The sequence below is a fragment of the Scyliorhinus torazame genome, chromosome 13 (assembly GCF_047496885.1).
Source record: "Scyliorhinus torazame isolate Kashiwa2021f chromosome 13, sScyTor2.1, whole genome shotgun sequence".
In the NCBI taxonomy this organism is placed as follows: Eukaryota; Metazoa; Chordata; class Chondrichthyes; order Carcharhiniformes; family Scyliorhinidae; genus Scyliorhinus; species Scyliorhinus torazame.
Genome location: NC_092719.1, coordinates 179979419 through 180001576, shown reverse-complemented (window position 1 = coordinate 180001576; position 22158 = coordinate 179979419). Strand labels below are relative to the sequence as shown.

The 22158-nt window shown below is 47.6% G+C and overlaps 1 protein-coding gene across 2 annotated transcripts in view; it reads right to left on the bottom strand.

Moving 5' to 3' along the window:
* Positions 1 to 22158, bottom strand: part of LOC140388402 (serine/threonine-protein kinase WNK2-like) — a 282238-nt gene that overhangs the window by 125237 nt on the left and 134843 nt on the right. The window lies entirely within an intron of this gene.

The window sequence follows — 22158 nt, the reverse complement described above, 5'->3', positions numbered from 1 at the left end:
TATAATCAATGATCTTAACTGTTGAAGCTAAAAAACCTTCAGACTCAAAATTGCAGAAGAAATCAATTGACACATTATTGCACAAGCACTGAATGCAGAGAAGAAAGACATTTGTACATTTTGATTAACAATGTATAGTGGATATCAGGTTTAAAGTAGTTACAATTTGGAGTTTGATGAAGCTAAAATTGAAAAGTACGCAAATTAAAGACTGGCTATTATCATGAATTAGCTTTTAAAAAAAACAAGTACTCATTCCCACATTAAATATTTTAATTACTTCAACGAATGATAGTTGCTACTTTAGAAGAGTTACTGAGCTTGAAAATGTGAAAAGTTGAACTAAAACCATGAGCTAAACAGCAGCATGTAGGTTAAACATCACAATTTCCACCGACAACAATGAAAGGAGATATCCCAGAATCAGTGAGCATACCTAGCCCAAAGGTTGGGGAGGGGTCACATGATGTGAGTGTAGGAGCACTTGTGTTCTTGCGAGCTCTGGCTCTGCTCGACTTTTGATCCTTTACTTTATCCTTGTGCACATTTGCAATGTCTTTTTTAGGGACATATGCTTGGTCATATGTCCCTGGACAATCCTGATTGGAGTTTTGCTATGAGGAGCCGAGCTAAATCATAAAGAATCCTCGTGTGATTGAGGCGGCTGGAGTGGGCCCAGCTTGCAGTGGCATTGAGCTGATGAATGGGCATGAGCTTCGACGGTGCAGTGGGCATTGGGATGATGACCGCCTCTGAGTGTTGTTCTGGATGATGATCTCAGCTAGTGTCGCAAGTCTTTAGTTCTCAACTCGAGGAACCGCAAAGTATCCTTGACAGAATGGTGGAGGCGCAGGAGAGAATCCATGCGTTTGATAGAGCACTTTCCTTGGCAAGGGTCCACCTTTAATTCGTTGAGATCCTGCTGCATTGCACGTCACATATCCTGGCTGATTCGGGAGGCAAGGGCCAGGCAAAGAGTCTCCATGTGTCTGGTTTCTGACTGGAAGTGAGAGGCGAGCTCCTGACTGAGTTTGAATACTGGACGTCATGCTTTAGTAACCCAGATTTGGAGGCTGGTTGTATCAGGTTCGACGGAGCATGATGCATCCAATCTTCGGGGTCTGTGCTCAGTTGGGCACCCTGACTGCTGGTCTTATATTATCCTGTTAAGTGAAGGTGTTTCATTTGTTGAATCCTCAAGGAATCCAGAGAAGTGTTCAATGATCCTGCCATGGTTTTGGCCTTCTCAAGCAACATGGGTGTTATTCTGCAGTTCTTCAATAATCCGTGACGTTATCCCTTAGAATTATGCGAGGCATGACCATGAGGGTGAAAGTTGCCGGTTATCCAGTTCTAGCAAAAAACAAATTAGGTTGATTGTGTGCTTACGTGGTCTGTGCAGTTTTGCTCCTTTTCTTTTACGTAGTTATCCTTGCGGTTATGGGGAGTGTATTTTGGACACCCCTTATCTCGTTGATAGTGAAGATGAGAGTAGCCATGGCAGGATGCTGGGTGGCTAGTTAGTGTGGAGTTGGTTGGTAGGGTTAGTTAAGTCCTCACTGAGATGGAGGATAGCCCCCCCAGTTGGAGCTAACCGTATCAGATTTTAATTTAGCTTTGTGTTATTTTGAATTTAAGAATCGGTGCCTATCTCTGTTGACGTCCTGGGCAGATTATGTACCGGGGGAGGACTGGGTCCCTTCTGACTTTTCCTTGAGGTCGGTGCTTTTAGGGGATGAGTGATGGCGCACGCTGAGGTGGACTCAGTTAATCGTAGATTGATTTGTTGATTGTTCCTAGACCAACTGGTGTTTTTCCCTTGAGGTTTTTTCTTCTCTTCATCTGAGTGAGCAGTGTGCTTTTCAGTGAGGGAGGTGCACTGTCCTGGGTGTGGTTGAGTTGGTGCAGGACCGGCTGGGGTATCGATTTTGCGGTGTTCTGGGAAAGCAGATTTTTGAGTCACAGGATGTTGGGCTAGGCCAGGTCCGGTGCGGTGCTTGGTATTCTGTTGTCCCCGGAGCTTGGGATGTTCCTTTCCAAAAGCATGATAGGGACTTCCTGAGAGAACTCTTCTGTACACGGTAGCCTGGGGTTGAGCCAAGTCCTGCACTCTGGTTGATACTGTTACCTTCCTTGTGGTCAGGACGCCAGTAAAAAAAAACTAAGTAGATTTTTCTTTCTCATTTGGCTGTTTTTCTCTTCGGATTGTTTTCTTCCTTTCATCGGGGTGAGCATTATGCGGTTATAAATCCTGGTTTGGTGGTCCGGTGGGGGGGGGGGGCATTTCTCAATGAGCACATAGAAGAAAGGGAACTTATTTGACTGCCCCATTTTAAAGGTGAATTTGAGCACAGGATGGAGCCATTAAGGTGCGCAAGGAAACTCTGCATGAAGCTGCAAATTCAAATATAACAAATGCATCATCTACTCATCCAATATATGCAATGGGTAGGAAGTTTATTATACAGAAGTGGAGGGAGTCACCCCCCCCCCCCCGCTTCCTCCTCTCCCAGGGCACCCAATTACCTGGTGTCTTGACAATTCTTCTTCTCTTCAGCGATGGGGTCTTCCCGATTGCGGTTGCCGAATTATTTTGATTTGATAACGGTTGGGGAGATGCACTGCCCTGGGTGGGGTAGAGGCAGTGTCGGACTGGCTGGGGTATAGGTTTCAGAGTGTGCTGAGGATCCTGGAGGTACTGCCTTTTGTGGGTTGGTGTGCGCTGGGCTAGGTCAGGTCCAGTGCTGTGATTGATATCCTATTGTCCCTGGATTTTTGGGTAGTCCCTTCGCAAAGGCACTTATTAGGGACATGCTGGGAGGACTCTTCTATGCAAAGGAGCCTGGGGTTGAGCATAGTTCTAGACTTTAGTTGCTATCCTGTTACCCCCATTTTGTTCGGGACGCTTTTTTATTTGAGCAGTTTTTGTTTTCTCTTTCCCACCAATGATGATGAGTGTGCACCTGGGCAATATGGACCCATGATTAGGCCCTGACCTTTTGTTATCCTGTGATCCACTCCTGGTAGTTCTCCGTCCATTTTGTTGGGAGATGTTGACAGCACTGATCACAATCGAATATATAGCTGCTGGTCTTTTCTGCATAATTGTGTGGAATAAAGTTGGTTCTGTACTGGGTCAGAGACTGGGGTTATGTTACGTTGTGTGGTGTATATGTAGCTTCCTCATATAACTGGGATCCTCGCAAATTTGTTTTATTTTTATGGGTGGGTAGAAAGAATCCAGGATTGAATGCTGCAGGTGCACAGCCAGGCCTGGCATCAGAGAGAAGGAGGTGGTGGTGTGTCAGTGGTGTCTCTGGTGCAGCAGGACTTAAGGGAGTTGGGTATTGGTGCCCGCCAGAACATGGCGCAAAAGATTTATCCTGAACTCTCGTGGTAATTGCGAGCAATCGCCACGTGAGAAGGTGTGCACCATTTCACCATATTCTCATGGCTTTCAGCTGTTTTCCCCTCTTCTCTGGTGGGGCTTTTAGAGGTATCAAGTTATGTCTAATAATTGTATTGACCTCGTTGCACTGTCGTTTTCCCTTGCTCTTCTGTATTCAGATATGCTGAGCCTTTACTTTTTCTTGCTGTGCTGTAACATTCCTGTAGTTTTATTGAATTTTTCATTAAAAAGTAAAACCTCAATAAATATAATCTTTAAAAACTTTGCATCAGGTCTGCTGCCCATTGAGTAGCATGATTAGCCATGGTAGAAAATGGCTCCCACCAAAATGTAGGCAAAAATACTTTTTGGACATGTGCTTATCAAATCAGATATTCAACAGACTATATCTGGAACTACAAACCAAGCAAAATGTTTGGCTGCCTCAAGTGCTGACACGATGAGCATCTTAACTGGTACCTTGTCCAACTCATTAGGGCTATGATCTCGAAGAGGGTGTTATGTGCACCTAGCAAAATAATGGGCCCTATACCTCTTGACCGTTTCTCAGTTCATAATCACCTGCCAACAATTAAGATTCATTCCCATATTTGCACACTGCTACCAAACTGTACCTACTGAACAGATACTTCTCTTAATAGTTGTTTTGCAGTACAAAAATTGAGATTGCTGAAAAAAACATGCTGTCAAAGCTCTTTGCCTTGCACTCAGGACATAGTCACAAGAATATCAATTGTAAAGGATGTAATAATTTATATTGCATGAGAAGCTGATTGGTTATGGACTCTAATTGGTCAAGGTGTTGCCATGAGGAATGAACCAAGGAATGGCTGTCCTCAAAGCTTTTATTTAGTTGAAAAAGGCATAATGCGTGGACATGCACTTTCCATTTGCAAAGAAATGTGTGAATATATGTAGCTTCTAGCACGTGTTAGTGAGCCACATGGCCAGCCAAAATTATCTTAAATTAGTTGCCAGTGTCATTTAGCAAGTGTTGACCAGAATCATAGAATCTTATCTAATGCTAAACACTATGTTCGGAGTTTAAAGCTTGCATGGTGAGGAAATGGTTTGGGTCCTTTTTACAAGGTTGCCAATAAGGCCAATCTTACAAAGCTGCAGGAATTCCAATGTGCATATTGACCAGTGAAGATAGGCTTGCAGTTGACGGAAGTAAAGAAACCATGGACAGATTTCTCAATGAGCATATAGAGGAAAGGAAAATTATTTGACTGCCCCATTTCAAAGGTGAATTTGAGCACAAGATGGAGCCATTAAGGTGCGGAAAAAAACTCTACATGCAGCTGCGAATTCAAATATAACAAATGCATCATCTACACACCCAAAATATGCAATGGGTAGGACGTTAGGCATCATTCCATCGCAAAGGTGTTTACTGTGGACACTGACAATGTTTGAGAGAGCTGGGCCCAGAGGGGATCCCATGGCAAAATAATTTATATAGGCATACATGGTGTTGCTAAAACTGAACTCAGGTGCATGGGTGATTGAGTTCAGAAGTTTAACGAATACAAATCCAGATAAAGGTGGAACGCCGAGATCACCGAGATATAATAATGCAATGCAAATGTCTATGGTTTCCTTGAGCGTCACATTAGTGACTAGGCTAGTAATGTCGAATGGGCAAAAAAACATTGCTATTGATATGGTAGTCCTGTATGGTCTTCACAAAGGTGAAGGAATCCTTCACCATGTATGTGGAATACTTGCTCAGAATTAGTTGCAACAACTTGCTCAACCATTTGGCCAAAACATGTTATACAGAAGCAGTCATAGATAAGATGGACAAGGGGCATCACTTGTGTGGCTTGCACAGCTCATGCACAGGAGAACGTAGTGAACTGAGGATGAATCTAAAAACATATACCACCGGTCAGCCCATTCTTCTTACACAAGTCCAACAAGTATTTTTGTAACTTGTTTTCGAGCAGGACTGTCCAATCACTTAGTGGCAGGCCCAATGGATCGAAATTTGGACCCATCATTAAAAATGGCACGCATTTTATAGATATAGTCACCCTACATGAAATAGAGGGCAAAGCCATCCCATCGGATAATGACAATCTTGACCAGATCATTGTTCGCTGTATATCGCACAAACTTATGAATGGGCTGAAATTTTGTGTCTTGAAAAGTGCCCAGTCTACCTTATTCCCCAATATCAGGATGCTACCATCAAGCCAAAAATACATTCTGCCTATCTCAGTGTCAGGTGTGTATACCATATGTTCCAACTGGTGGATTGTATCAAACTGCACGTCCCTTCAGCTGTTTTCACAACAGGCAAATTACTGACCCAACTAGCCCTTTGTTTGCATAACTCTAAACATTAGATGTGATTCTGCAATTGGACAACACTTGCTAAACGATCTTGATTGTGTTAAGAATTACACTGACAATTGAAGATCAGTCGGGATCGCAGTGTGCCCCATTCATGCATGCTAGAAGCTACATATATTCATACAGTGCCCTGTCCTTTGCAGAATTTTGTCTCCTGTGCTTTGCAGTCTTCTGGAAAAATTTTAAAACTCAATCCCAGCAGGAGCGTTGGCACTTTATGAACTTGCACTGATGCACAGATCGAAAGCGGAGTAAGTTTGTAAAGTACTCAAACTCTTCGTACTCATCAACCCTACCTCTTTGTAGAATGGGATATGAAACAATTGAAAACCTACATATAAGGTGTCAATTGGCACAATAGCAGTCCTGTATATAACAAAAGTAAAACTGTTGATAAATAAAGTACATGATTACAGCAATCCTATTTGCCCAATGGAAAAAAGGAGCTCATTAAGAAAACTAGTTTACTTTAAAAAGTTATGTCCAGGGAAAAGTTCAATTAAATGCTCCTTAAATTCAGTTATATTTTAACATAGTGCAAAGACTTGTGGGTTGTCACCTGGCATCAGAGAAATTTGCAAAATGTGGCAGTTTGTACAGAGGTATGACCTGGTCAAATACCATGCTGAGCCGAGAAATGTTAACATGTATAAGTTCCCAACCTACCCATTCCCTTCTTCAGTTAAGCACTAAGAGTATGTTAACCATGACTGCATGTATCGTATGCTTATTGAACTATGAACATTGACCTCCTTCATTTTGAGGAGAGAGAACAGCAAATAAAAGTATCCTGTAACAATACCATGAGGCATTTAAAGCGCTTCTCGTTGACTGATTTCTAATAGCTTCAGCACAGTTTGCAATAATACTGGTGTGTAGTTACCAGGGTTTGTTCATGATATTTTGTGGAGATAACTTGCTGCACTCTGCTCCAATGTGATGGTTGTCAGAGATAACTGAAACAGCTAATAGAACATATGAAATAGAAGCAGGAGTAGGCCATTTGGCACCTTAAGTCGGCTCCAGTATTCAATCAGATCGGGATGATCAGATCACGGCCTCAATATCCTACCTGCTCCCCATAACCCCCGACTCCCCTTGTAGATCAAAAATCTGAATGTATTCAAGGCCGGGAGGCAGAAGCTCCACTGTTCTCTGGGGGAGAGAGCGCAAAAGATTATTGACCTTTGGAGAGAAGAAACTCCGCATCTCCATCTTAAATGGGAGACTTCTTATTACTCTGCATCTGTGCCCCCAAGTTCTAGATACCACCACAAGAGTAAGCATCCTCTCGACATCAAGCTTCAATCTTAGAAGGGGCAGCACGGTAGCACTGTTGATTCACAGCGCCAGGGTCCCAGGTTCGATTCCCAGCTTGGGTCACTGTCTGTGGGGAGTCTGCACGTTCTCCCTGTGTCTGCTTGGGTTTCCTCCGGGTGCTCCTGTTTTCTCCCACAAGTCCCGAAAGACGTGCTGTTAGGTAATTTGGACATTCTGAATTCTCCCTCTGTGTACCCAAACAGGCGCCGGAGTGTGGAGACTAGAGAATGTTCACAGTAACTTCATTGCAGTATTAATGTAAGCCTTCTTGTGACAATAAAGATTATTATTATGCTTCACTAAGATTACCTCACGTTCTCCTGTGTATAGGCTCAAATTTTCCTTATAAAGTAACCCATTCATTCCAGGAATCAACCAAATGAACCTTTTCTGAACTGCCTCCAATGCAAGTATAACCATCCTTAAATAAGGAGACCAAATCTGTATGCACACACTACTCCAGGCATGGTTTTTGTACAGTTGTAACAAGACTTTTCTATTTTTATAAACCAATCCTCCTGGCAATAAAAGGCCAACATTCCATTTGTCATGCTAATTATTTGATGTTCCTGCATGTTAACTTTGTGACTCGGGTAAAACACACCCATTCTGCAGCATATTAACGTCTCTCTCATTTAAGTGATATTTTGATTTTCTTTTCTTCGCAGAAACGTTCTGAAACTCACATTTTCCCGCATCATACTCCACCTGCCATTTTTTTTCTGTCCACTCACTTAACCTATCTATATCCCTTTGCAGACTCTTTGTGCTTTCCTACTCATCGCTGCCTGTCAGCAAATTTGGTTATAATGTATACTGTCTCTTCATTCAAGTCATTAATATAGATTGTAAATAGTTGAAGCTCCAGCACTAACCCACAAGTTACAGCTTCACAAGTTACAGCTTCCAACCTGAAAATGACCCATTTATCCCAACTCTGTTTATGTTAGTTGCCCTATCCTCAATCCATAATACATTATCCAACCATGAGCTCATATCTTGTGCAGCAACCATTATGTGACACCTCATTGAACACAGTTTGGAAATCAGAATACACTAGATCTACCAGTTCTCCTTTATCTATCTTACTGGCTACATCCTCAAATAAATCTAATAAATGTACTAAATTTGATATTCCTTTCAGAAAATCATGTTCACTCTGCTTGATAGCATTAAGATTTTCTAAATGTCCTGCTACTATTTCCTTAATAATTGATGCCAGCATTTTTACAATGACAGATGTTAAGTTTTTTAAAAATATATATTTTTTAATTCTCCTCCTTTTTCACATTTTCTCCAAATTTACACCCACCAACAATAAACAATAATCAATAACAAATATGTCAATCCCCATATCAATAACAACAAAGAACAAAGAAAAGTACAGAACAGAACAGGCCCTTCGGCCCTCCAAGCCCATGCCGACCATGCTGCCCGACTAAACTACAATCTTCTATACTTCCTGGGTCCGTATCTCTCTATTCCCATCCTATTCATGTATTTGTCAAGATGCCCCTTAAATGTCACTATCGTCCCTGCTTCCACCACCTCCTCTGGTAGCGAGTTCCAGGCACCCACTACCCTCTGTGTAAAAAAAACTTGCCTCATACATCTACTCTAAACTTTGCCCCTCGCACCTTAAACCTATGCCCCCTAGTAATTGACCCCTCTACCCTGGGGAAAAGCCTCTGACTATCCACTCAGTCTATGCTCCTCATAACTTTGTACACCTCTATCAGCTTGCTCCTCAACCTCCTTTGTTCCAGTGAGAACAAACCGAGTTTATTCAACCGCTCCTCATATCTAATGCCCTCCATACCAGGCAACATTCTGGTAAATCTCTTCTGCACTCTCTCTAAAGCCTCCACATCTTTCTGGTAGTGTGGCGACCAGAATTGAACACTATACTCCAAGTGTGGCCTAACTAAGGTTCTATACAGCTGCAACATGACTTGCCAATTCTTATACTCAATGCCCCGGCCAATGAAGGCAAGCATGCTTTATGCCTTCTCCACCTGTGTTGCCCCTTTCAGTGACCCGTGGACCTGTACACCTAGATCTCTCTGACTTTCAATACTCTTGAGGGTTCTACCATTCACTGTATATTCCCTACCTGCATTAGACCTTCCAAAATGCATTACCTCACATTTGTCCGGATTAAACGCCACTGCCATCTCTCCGCCCAAGTCTCCAAACAATCTAAATCCTGCTGTATCCTCTGACAGTCCTCATCGCTATCTGCAATTCCACCAACCTTTGTGTCGTCTGCAAATTTACTAATCAGACCAGTTACATTTTCCTCCAAATCATTTATATATACTACAAACAGCAAAGGTCCCAGCACTAGTGGAACACCACTAGTCACAGCCCTCCAATTAGAAAAGCATCCTTCCATTGCTACTCTCTGCCTTCTATGACCTAGCCAGTTCTGTATCCACCTTACCAGCTCACCCCTGATCCAGTGTGACTTCACCTTTTGTACTAGTCTACCATGAGGGACCTTGTCAAAGGCCTTACTGAAGTCCATATAGACAACATCCACTGCCCTACCTGCATCAATCATCTTAGTGACCTCCTCGAAAAACTCTTATCAAGTTAGTGAGACACGACCTTCCCTTCACAAAACCGTGCTGCCTCTCACTAATACGTCCATTTGCTTCCAAATGGGAGTAGATCCTGTCTCGAAGAATTCTCTCCAGTAATTTCCCTACCACTGAAGGAAGGCTCACCGGCCTGTAGTTCCCGGGATTATCCTTGCTACCCTTCTTAAACAGAGGAACAACATTGGCTATTCTCCAGTCCTCCGGGACATCACCTGAAGGCAGTGAGGATCCAAAGATTTCTGTCAAGGCCTCAGCAATTTCCTCTCTAGCCTCCTTCAGTATTCTGGGGTAGATTCCATCAGGCCCTGTGGACTTAATATTTTTCAAGATGCCCAACACCTCGTCTTTTTGGATCTCAATGTGACCCAGGCTATCTACACACCCTTCCCCAGACTCAACATCTACCAATTTGGTGAATACTGATGCAAAGTATTCATTTAGTACCTCGCCCATTTCCTCTGGCTCCACACATAGATTCCCTTGTCTATCCTTCAGTGGGCCAACCCTTTCCCTGGCTACCCTCTTGCTTTTTATGTACGATCCCTTCCTCCCACCAAACCCCAAACATTAGCACGCATGTTCACAGAAACAAATGACAAAAAGGAATCAGGAATCACCCATAGTCACCATTAACACACACCGCCCCCCTCCCCCAACCCTCCCAACACCCCCCCCAACTAATGTTCGATGTTATCCAGTTCTTGAACGTGCATAATGAATAATGTCCATGAATTGTAGAAACCTCCATCCTTTCCCTCAGTTCAAACTTAACCTTCTCAAGAGTCAAGAATTCCAACAGGTCCCCCTGCCACGCCAGGGCACAGGGTGGAGAGGTTGCTCTCCAACCCATCAGGATCTGCCTTCGGCCAATCAACAAGGCGAAGGCTACAACATCTGCCTCCGCACCCGTTTCCAACCCTGGCTGGTCTGACACCCCGAATATGGCCTCCCGGGGGCCTGTTCACGTACACCACTTTAGAAATTACCCTAAAAACCTCCTTCCAGTAATCCTCTAGCTTTGGACAGGACCAAAACCTATGAACGTGATTAGCGGGGCCCCCTCCCCGCAACGCTCACAGACATCTTCTACTCCTTCAAAGAATCGGCTCATCCTCGCCCTCGTGAGGTGTGCTCTGCATACCACCTTCAGCTGTATCAGCCCTAACCTCGCGCACGAGGTGGAGGCATTCACTCTCCGGAGCACCTCACACCAGAACCCCTCCTCCATATCCTCTCCCAACTCTTCCTCCCACTTTGCTTTGATCCCTTCCAGTGGTGCCTTCTCCTCTTCCAAAATAGCCCCGTAAACCGCTGACACTACCCCCCTTCTCCAGTTCCCCTGTTGTCAGCACCTCCTCCAGCAATGTGGAGGCCAGCTCCACCGGGAAGCCGTATCTCCTTTCTGGCAAAATCTCGAACCTGCATGTATCTAAACATTTGACAGATGTTAAGTTAACTGACCGATAGCTTCCTGGTTTTGTCTCCCTCTTTTCTTGAACAGGGGCGTTACATTTGAAATCTGAGATTCCACTGGGCCTTTTCCATGATATAGAGAATTTTGGAAGACGAGAACTACTATTGCTGCAGCCACTTCTTCTAAGACCAAGGATATGTGATCAGTCACAGAATTGTCAGGCATTAGTCTTCCTAGTAACTTCTCTCTACACATAGTAATTGTTGTTTTAAATTTTTCACTCCCTTTTTCCCTTGATTTTCTACAATTTTTGGAATCCTTTTTGCTTCTTCTATCATCAAGACAGACACAAAATAGTTGTTTAAAGTTTCTGCCATTTCGGAGTCTAATTCTCCAAGAGACCAACCTTTAATAATAATAAGAATCTTTATTAGTGTCACAAGTAGGCTTACATTAACACTGCAATGAAGTTACTGTGAAAATCCCCTAGCCACCACACTCCGGCGCCTGTACGGGTACACAGAGGGAGAATTCAGGATGTCCAATTCACCTAACAAATACGTCTTTCTGGACTTCTGGGAGGAAACCGAAGCATCCGGATGAAACCCACGCAGACACGGGGAGAACGTGCAAACTCCACACAGACAGTGACCCAAGCTGGGTGTCGAACCCGGGTCCCAGGTGCTGTGAAGCAACAGTGCTAACCACTGTGCTATCGTGCCGCCAATTTACTTTACTTATACGTTGGCTTCTCTCTTCCTATTTATGATCTTCTGGACTCTCTTACTATCTGTTTTTTATATCTGATAGCTTGTCACATTCTCATTTTTCATATTTTCTTTTAATGGTTTGCTGGTTTCTCAAATTTTCCAGATCTTCTGGCCAACCACTAACTTTTGAGGCATTCCTAAATATGCCTTTTTGCAATTTGAAACGATCCTTAAAAGTTAGCCACAGATGGTTCATCCTAAAGAGTTTTCTTTTAAAAAAATATATATTTATTAAGAATTTTAACAGTTTTTCACCCTTACAAACAAACCCCCCCATAACAAAAAGAAAAAGTGCACAGAGCAAGACATGAACATAGTAAATCGATATGATACAGAGCTTTCTACATTGGATTCCTCCCGTACATGTCAGTTTTCCAGATTCTTCATGTATTTTCTTGCTCAAATACCCCCCAAACAAGCCCCCCTTCCCCCCCACGCAAGACATCCCCCCTCCCCCCCACACGCAAGACATCCCCCCTACGCAAGACATCCCCCCTTCCCCCCACGCAAGACATCCCCCCCCTCCACCCCCCCACGCAAGACATCCCCCCCTCCACCCCCCCACGCAAGACATCCCCCTCCCCACGCAAGACATCCCCCCTCCCCCACCCCCCCTCCCCACACAAGACATCCCCCTCCCCCACACAAGACATCCCCCCTCCCCCACCCCCACACAAGACATCCCCCCTCCCCCACCCCCACACAAGACATCCCCCCTCCCCACCCCCACACAAGACATCCCCCCTCCCCACCCCCACACAAGACATCCCCCCCTCCCCCACCCCCACACAAGACATCCCCCCTCCCCCACAACAAGACATCCCCCCTCCCCCACCCCCACACAAGACATCCCCCCTCCCCCACCCCCACACAAGACATCCCCCCTCCCCACCCCCACACAAGACATCCCCCCCTCCCCCACCCCCCACACAAGACATCCCCCCCCACCCCTCCCCCCCGGGTTGCTGCTGCTGCTCGACCGACCTTCATCTAACGCTTCCGCGAGATAGTCTCGGAACGGTTGCCCGACCGCCTGTACAGCCCCTGCGCAGACCCTCTCCAGGCAACCTTTATCCACTCCAATTTGATAAACCCTGCCATATAATTTATCCAGGCCTCCGCGCTGGGGGGCTTCGCCTCTTTCCACATTAACAAGATCCTTCACCGGGCTACTAGGGACGCAAAGGCCAGTATGCCGGCCATTTTCCGACCTCCTGTACTCCCGGCTCGTCCACTACTCCGAATAGTGCTAGCCCCCAGCTTGGCTTGAACCGGACTTTCACCACCTTCGATACTGTTCCTGCCACTCCCCTCCAGTGCCGGGCATGACCAAAACATATGGACATGGTTTGCCGGACTTCCTGAGCACCTCCCACATCTGTCCTCTACCCCAAAAAACCTACTCAGCCTCGCCCCCGTCATGTGCGCTCTATGAACCACCTTAAATTGTATCAGGCTAAGCCTGGCAGACGAAGAAGAGGAATTAACCCTACTTAGGGCATCAGCCCATAGCCCCCTCCTCAATCTCCTCCCCCAGCTCCTCCTCCCATTTACCCTTCAGCTCCTCTACCAACGCCTCCCCCTCTTCTTTCATCTCCTGGTATATCGCCGACACCTTGCCCTCTCCGACCCCATACACCCGAGATCACCCTGTCTTGAATCTCCTGTGCTGGGAGCAACGGGAATTCCCTCACCTGTCGCCTCACAAACGCCCTCACCTGCATGTATCTGAAAGCATTTCCCGGGGGTAGCCAAACTTCTCCTCCAGTGCCCCTAGGCTCGCAAACGTCCCGTCAATGAACAGGTCCCCCATTCTTCTAATCCCTGCTCGATGCCAGCTCTAAAAACCCCCGTCCACCCCTCCTGGGACAAACCGATGGTTACCCCTGATCGGGGACCACACCCGAGGCTCCCATTGCGCCCCAGATCTTTAGCGTTGCCGCCACCACTGGACTCGTGGTGTACCTTGTCGGCGAGGGCGGCAGCAGTGCCGTCACTAGCGCCCCCAGGCTCGTTTCCTTGCAGGATGCCATCTCCAACCTCTTCCATGCCCGCCCCTTCTCCCTCCATCACCCACTTACGGATCATCGCCACATTTGCTGCCCAGTAGTAGCCACCCAGATTTCTGTCCCTACTGCGCTCCAGAAACACTCTCCTTACCCTCGGAGTCTTATTCGCCCACACAAAACCCATAATACTCCTGCCTACCCTCTTAGAAAAGGCCTTGGTGATTACAATTGGTAGGCACTGGAACACAAAAAGAAACCTCGGGAGGACCACCATTTTGACCGACTGCACTCTACCCGCTAGCGAGAGCGGCAACATGTCCCAGCATTTGAAGTCCTCCTCCATCTGCTCCACCAGCCTCGTCAGATTAAGTTTATGTAGGGCCCCCCCCAACTCCTAGCTATTTGGATCCCCAAGTACCGAAAGCTCCTTTCCCCCCTGCTCAGCGGTAGATCGTCTATCCCCCTTTCCTGGTCTCCTGACTCTACTACAAAAAGCTCACTCTTTCCTACATTAAGCTTATCGCCCGAAAAACCCCAAACTCCCTTAGAGTCTGCATGACCTCCACCATCTCCTCCACTGGATCCGCCACATACAGCAACAGGTCGTCTGCATAAAGCGACACTCTATGCTCCTCTCCCCCTCGGACCACCCCCCTCCATTTCCTAGACTCCCTTAATGACATGGTCAAGGGTTCAATTGCTAATGCAAACAACAGGGGGGACAGGGGGCACCCCTGCATCGTCCCACGATACAGCCGAAAATACTCCGACCTCCGCCAATTTGTAACCACACTCGCCACCGGGGCTCTGTATAGGAGTTTAACCCAACTAATAAACCCTCCCCTGAACCCAAACCTCGCAGCACTTCCCAGAGGTACTCCCACTCTACTCGGTCAAAGGCCTTCTCCGCGTCCATAGCCGCCACTATCTCCGCCTCTCCCTCCACCGCTGGCATCATGATCACGTTTAGGAGCCGCCGCACATTGGTGTTTAGCTGCCTGCCCTTTACAAATCCCCTCTGGTCCTCGTGAATCACCCCCGGGACACAGTCCTCGATCCTCGCAGCCAGCACTTTTGCCAGCAACTTAGCATCCACGTTGAGGAGCGAGATCGGCCTGTACGACCCACATTGCAGTGGGTCCTTGTCCCGCTTCAGGATCAAAGAGATCGTCGCCTCAGACATTGTCGGGGGCAGGGTCCCTCCCTCCCTTGCCTCATTAAAAGTCCTCACTCGCAACGGGGCTAACAGGTCTACGTACTTCCTATAGAACTCAACCGGGAACCCGTCCGGTCCCGGGGCCTTCTCTGCCTGCATACTCCCCAGACCTTTGATCAGCTCCTCCAACCCAATTGCTGCCCCCAAACCAGCCACCTCCTGCTCCTCCACCCTCGGGAACCTCAGTTGGTCCAAGAATCGTCGCATCCCCTCTTCCCCCGCTGGGGGCTGGGATCTGTTCAGCTCCTCATAGAAGGCCTTGAATGCCTCATTTACTTTCGTCGCACTCCGCACCGTAGCTCCCCTTCCATCCTTGACTCCACCTATTTCCCTCGCTGCCATCCTCTTACGGAGCTGGTGTGCCAGCATCCGGCTCGCCTTCTCCCCATACTCATACGTCGCTCCCTGCGCTTTCCTCCACTGTGCCTCTGCCTTCCCTGTGGTCAACAGGTCGAATTCCGTCTGGAGATGTCGCCTTTCCCCAAGTAGTCCCTCTTCCAGGGCCTCTGCGTATCTCCTGTCCATTCTTAAAATCTCCCCCACTAACCTCTCCCTTTCCATGCCCTCTATCTTCTCCCTATGAGCCCTGATCACCGCCTTCAGCGCCTCCCATACCACCCCCACCTGCACCTCCCCGTTGTCGTTGGCCTCCAAGTACCTTTCAATGCACCCCCTCACCCTCCCACACACCGCCTCATCTGCCAGCAGCCCCACATCCAACCGCCACAACGGGCGTTGGTCCCTCTCCTCTCCCAACTCCAGTTCCACCCAGTGCGGGGCGTGATCTGAAATGGCTATGGCCGAATACTCCGTTCCCTCCACTTTCGGGATCAGCGCCCTGCCCAGAACAAAAAAATCTATCCGGGAGTAGGCTTTGTGTGCACGTGGGAGAAAAAAGAAAATTCCCTGGCCTGCGGCCTGGCAAATCTCCACGGATCTACTCCCCCCCCCATCTGGTCCATAAACCCCCTAAGCATCTTGGCCGCAGCCGGCCTCTTTCCGGTCCTAGATCTGGAGCGATCCAGTGCTGGGTCCAACACTGTATTAAAATTCCCACCCATTATCAAGCTTCCTACCTCCAGGTCCGGAATGCGCCCCAACATACGCTTCATGAATCCAGCATCATCCCAGTTCGGGGCGTATACATTTACCAATACCACCCACGTACCCTGCAACTTACCGCTCACCATCACGTATCGACCACCATTGTCCACTACAATATTCTTGGCCTCAAACGACACCCGCTTCCCCACCAATATTGCCACCCCTCTGTTCTTCGCACCCAGCCCCGAATGGAATATCTGTCCTACCCATCCCTTTCTTAACCTGACCTGGTCTGCCACCTTCAGATGTGTCTCCTGAAGCATGACCACGTCTGCCTTCAGTCCTTTAAGTGAGCGAACACTCGGGCCCTCTTTACCGGCCCATTCAGGCCCCTCGCATTCCACGTCATCAGCCGGATTGGGGGGCCTCTCACTCCCACCGACTAGCCATCCCCTTTTCTAGGCCAGTCCCGTGCCCGCGCCGCCCTCACCCTCCAGTCCCCCAGACGGGGGACCCCCGCCCCGCCCACCTCTTCTGTGTCCAATTCCCCCTCGGCCAGTGCAGCAGCAACCCTACCCGCCCCCCCCGGCTAGGCCCATGTCTAGCTCTTTTGCTCCCCCCATAGCACTCCCGTAAGTCAGTTGACTCCTGCTGACCCCGGCTTCCCCCGCCGTCCCATTGACCACCCCCCCCCCCCCCCCCGGTGTGGGAATCTCCCAATCAGTGTGCCGTCCTTCCCTAGCGCGGGAAAAAGCCCGGAATAATAGTTTCTGATGTGGGAGGCCGGTACATTATGGTCAGTGGGAAATTGGAGGGGGTGCAGGTGGTATTAGTAAATGTGTATGCTCCAAATTGGGACGATGTGGAGTTTATAAAGAGGATGCTGGGGAAGATACCGGACCTGGACTCGCACAGGTTGGTCTTGGGAGGGGACTTCAACAGTTATTGACTGGCTTGGCCCAGTCAAGCTCGAAAATGGGCAGGGTGCCAGCAATAGCAAAGGAACTAAAAGGCTTTGACAATGAGTCATCGGACTCGAAACGTTAGCTCTTTTCTCTCTCTACAGATGCTGCCAGACCTTCTGAGAATTTTCAGCATTTTCTCTTTCATTCCAGATTCCAGCATCCGCAGTAATTTGCTTTGAACTAAAAGGATTCATGGAGCAGATGGGGGGGGGGGGGGGGGGGGGGGGGGGGGGGGGGGGGGTTGACCTACAGGTTAGTAAAGACAGTAACCAGCGCCTGCACTGGGAGGTTAGACGTGGGTCTTTTAGCTGACGAAGAGGTGTGCGGGCGACTGAGGAAATGTATTCAGAACTACCTGGAAGTCAATGACACAGGGGAAATTTCGGTAGCGGTGGTCTGGGAAGCATTGAAGGCAGTGGTTCAAGGGGAGCTATTCTCCATATAGGCCCACAGGGAGAAGGTAGACAGGGCAGAGATGGACTGACTGGTAAAGGAGATACTACAGGTTGACAGGAGTTATGCGGAGACCCCAGAGGCAGGACTTTTAAAGGAACAGCGGAGGCTACAGGCGGAGTTCGGCTTGTTAACTACAGGGAGGGCGGTGGAGCAGCTGAGAAAGGCGAGGGGGGGGGGGATTTATGAGAATGGCGAGAAGGCCAGCAGAATGCTTGCACAGCAGCTTAGAAAGAGGGAGGCAGCCAGGGAGATAGGGAAAGTAAAGGATGGAGTTGGGAAACTGATTGGAGACACAGCAGGGGTGAATAAGATGTTTAGGGAGTTTTACAGTAGGCTCTATGCGGAGGGGATGAGGCACTTCCTAGGGGAGCTGAATTTTCCGAAGGTGGACGGGGAGCTGGTAGAAGGGCTGGGGGCCCCGATCGGGATGGAAGAGATAGCGGAGGGTCTGAAGGCCATGCAGTCAGGTAAAGCCCCGGGGCCGGACGGGTACCGAGTGAAGTTCTATAAAAAGTTCTCTGGGATATTGGGGCCGTTGTTGATGAGGATATTCAATGAGGCAAGGGAGAGAGTGGTGCTTCCCCCGACGATGTCACAGGCCACAATTTCGCTGTTCCTGAAGCAGGACAAGAACTCAGAGCTGTGTGGGTCCTACAGGCCGATATCCCTATTGAATGTGGACGCGAAACTGCTGGCCAAAATTTTGCCCTCTTAGGACTGAATTTTGTCTTCCAGACATTATTGGGGAGGACCAGACGGGGTTTGTTCAGGGAAGGCAGTTGGTGGCCAATGTAAGGCGGCTATTAAACGTGATCATGATGCCCTCGGAAGGTAGGGAGGTGGAGGTAGTGGTCGCAATGGACGCAGAGAAGGCCTTTGATCGAGTAGAAAGGAAATATCTGTGAGAGGTACTGGGATGGTTCGGATTTGGGCGGGGCTGTATTGACTGGGTCAGGTTGCTGTATCAGGCTCCTGTGGCGAGCGTACGGACGAATAGGACAACATCAGACTATTTTAGGCTGCATCGGGGGACGAGACAGGGGTGCCCCCTCACCCCACTGTTGTTCGCATTAAACGGGTCAACAAAGTTATCACTGGCCTTGTATGGGTGGGCAAGACCCCGCGAGTAAAGAGGGGGATGCTTGAGCGGAGCCAGGGAGATGGCGGGCTGGTGCTGCCAAACTTCAGTAGCTACTATTGGATGGCGAATATAGCCATGATCAGGAAGTGGGTGGTGGTGGGGGGGGTCGGCATGGGAGCGTATGGAGGCGGCTTCATGTAAGGGCACCGGCTTAGGCGCGTTGAAAGCGGCGCCTCTGCCGTTCCCACCGGCACGGTACTCCACCAGCCCCATGGTGGTGGCGGCCCTGAGAGTCTGGGGGCAGTGGAGGAGGCATGTGGGAGCAGAGGGAGCATCGGTCTGGTCCCCAATCTGTAATAATCACCAGTTTGCCCCGGAAAGGATGGATGGGGGGGTTTCAGAGATGGCAGAGAGCAGGGATTGAGAGGATGGGGGATATGTTGATAGAGGGGAGCTTTCCTAGCTTGAGGGAGCTGGAGGAGGAATTTGGATTGGCGAGGGGAAACAAATTCAGGTTCCTGCAGGTGCGGGACTTCCTACGCAGGCAGGTTTCAACCTTCCCGCTCCTACCACTAAGGGGGATACAGGACAGGGTAGTTTCCAGAGGGTGGGTGGGAGAAGGGAGGGTCTCTGACATTTACAAGGAACTTATGGGTCAGAGGAGACGCAGACTGGAGAGCTGAAGCGCAAGTGGGAGGAGGAGTTGGGAGGAGAGATAGAGGATGGTCTATGGGCAGTTGAGTAGAGTCAACAAGTCCACAACATGTGCCAGGCTCAGCCTGATACAATTCAAGGTTGTTCACCGGGCTCACATGACAGTGGTCCCGATGAGCAGGTTCTTTGGGGCAGAAGATAGGTGTGCAAAGTGTGCGGGAGGGCCAGTGAACCATGTCCACATGTTCTGGACATGTCCAAAGCTTAGGGGATTTTGGCAGGGGTTTGCAGATGTCATGTCCACGGTGTTAAAAACAAGGGTGGCAGTGAGTCCAAAGGTGGCAATTTTCGGGGTGTCGGAGGATCCGGGAATCCAGGAGGAGAAAGAGGCAGACGTTCTGGCCTTTGCTTCCCTGGTAGCCCGGAGACAGATATTATTAGCTTGGAGGGACTCAAAGCCCCCAAAATCAGAGACCTGGCTATCGGACATGGCTAGCTTTCTCTGGAGAAAATCAAGTTCGCCTTGAGAGGGTCAATGGTAGGGTTCGCCGGAGGTGGCAAACGTTCGTCAACTTCTTTGCGGAAAATTAATCGTCAGCAGAAGGGGTGGGGGGGGGTTAATTTAGCTTAGAGTAGGGGGTTAATAAAGGTGGGACCTGTAAGGGAGAAAGACGGCTTTTGCACTATGTTTATAGATTCATGTATATTGTTTATTTTGTTGTCGCTGTCAAACCAAAAAAACCTCAATAAAATGTTCATTAAAAAAAAAAGAAAGAAATCTTTTAGAGTGCTATATATTCCATACGCGCACCCAGAACGCAGGAGGCGCATTCGATAGCTTCCTCACTGACTTGCGATTGAAGGCGCAGTCGTGCAAGTTCAGCACACACCAGTCGTCAATGATACGCAATCAGGTAGTTTTCGGAATCTCCAATGATAAAGTACAGGAGTGGCTTCTGTAGGAAACAGACCTGCAACTTGAAAGTGCAATTCAAATATGTCACGCTAGTGAGCTTGCAGCAAAGCAGATCAGCACCTTGAATCTCCGACATTTTGGTGCGAAGGCAGAAGAGGCGCAGGCGCCATTAGTGTGGTGATGCAGCTGAATAAGAAGCAAGCTCCCAGTGCGGGTGGCCATTTTGAGCAGCTAACCCAATCCTCCATTTTATGTCTGCGATGTGGCAAACGGCATTTGCAACGGCAGTGCCCTGCTTATGGAAAAACATGAGCCATTTGTAATGGCTAGAATCATTTTACAACCCAATGTTATTCAAGGAGAAGGTCTCAACAAAGAGTATCAGCGCTATTAATGAAGTGTGCCTAGAGGACACATTCTTTATAGACACCATCTCCAGCAAAGACAAAGGAGACTCGTCATACCAAATAACAATGTATTTGTACTAATATGCAGCAATAGTGAATTGAAGGCAGAAAATCATAAAGATAAATGGACAGTGCCATTAAAGATAAATGGCACAGTGATAACAGTCAAGCTCGACACTGGTGCGACGGCCAACCTCAACCTGTCCGATGTAAAAAAGCTGCGAATTCAACGAAAAATAGTTACCAGAATGGTATTGTTAGGAGCATGTGAGCTTGATGTCGATGTCAAAAATAAAATTTAGAAGTTGAAATTTTCTATGATGGTGGCAGACCACGAGTCTTTAATTAGAGTTGAAGCGTGTGAGGAGCTACAGCTAGTCCAACGAGTCTGTAGTGCAGACAATGCTGCAACAGGCCCTCGTCCCTCAGGAGACTCCATTCTGAATGATTTCCCTGAATTTTCCAAGGCTTTGGTACGTTACCATACACCTACAAGATTCAATTAAAGGAATATGCGAAGCCTGTGATGCATGCGGCAAGACCTGTGGCAGTGCCATTAAGGGATAAACTAAAGGCAGAGCAAGAGAGAATGACTGCCTTGGGTGTCATTTAGCGTACTGAAGTCCCTACAGACTAGGTTAATTCAATGGTATGGATAAAGAAGCGCACTAAAGAACTTCCACAATGGATGGCCTGTATTGATGGTGTCAAACTAAGAAAGAAACTAAGAAGGAAACTAAGAAAGATCCAATGTTGCATAAAAGGTGAGAAGATATCTTCGCAATGGATGGCCCAGAGAATCCTGCTCTGTTTTTTACAACGTGAGAGCAGAGTTGAGTGTTGCAGATGGAGTTTTGCTACGAAAAAAGAACAATTATTCTGAAATCTTTAAGATCGGTGGTTCTGAGCGAACTCCATGCAGAGCACAATGAAACAAAAAAAGTGTAAAAAGAGAACCGAAAACAGTCTATTAACTGGGTTATACTCCGGGATACCATAACAATGGTACGAAACTGCACACATTGCAGGAGAGTGTACGTCTAAGCAAACAAAAGGCACATGTGGCAACCTGCTTCAGTGCCAAGTGTTGGAGAAATCTGCTCATCCAGAAGCAGAAAGGCTTCTCTGTCAAAAAAACAGACTCTGACAAAAAAAGGAGGCAAGGGAGAGATTTTGAACCAAATCCACAAAGATGTTTGCCGATGAGTCAATGAAATGCCTCAAACCATTTGTGATGCAACCACTAGAAGCATGCAACAATCCTGAAACATCTGAAGATTATACAACAAGAGGATGATACATAAATACATGAAGAACATCAAACTCAAGCAATAAACACTAAACAACATGAAGAATCTTTGCAAGTTTAGCAGGCACTGAGAAGGTCTACAAGGATACGGTGGAAGTCAGAAATACTGAACTTATGACAGACTGTAAAAGATTATGTACATGTAAATAGTTCTTCATATCATGGTGAAATGTAAAAAAGTAATTTAATGTATGTAAATAATTTCATTTTCAAAAGGAAAGGGG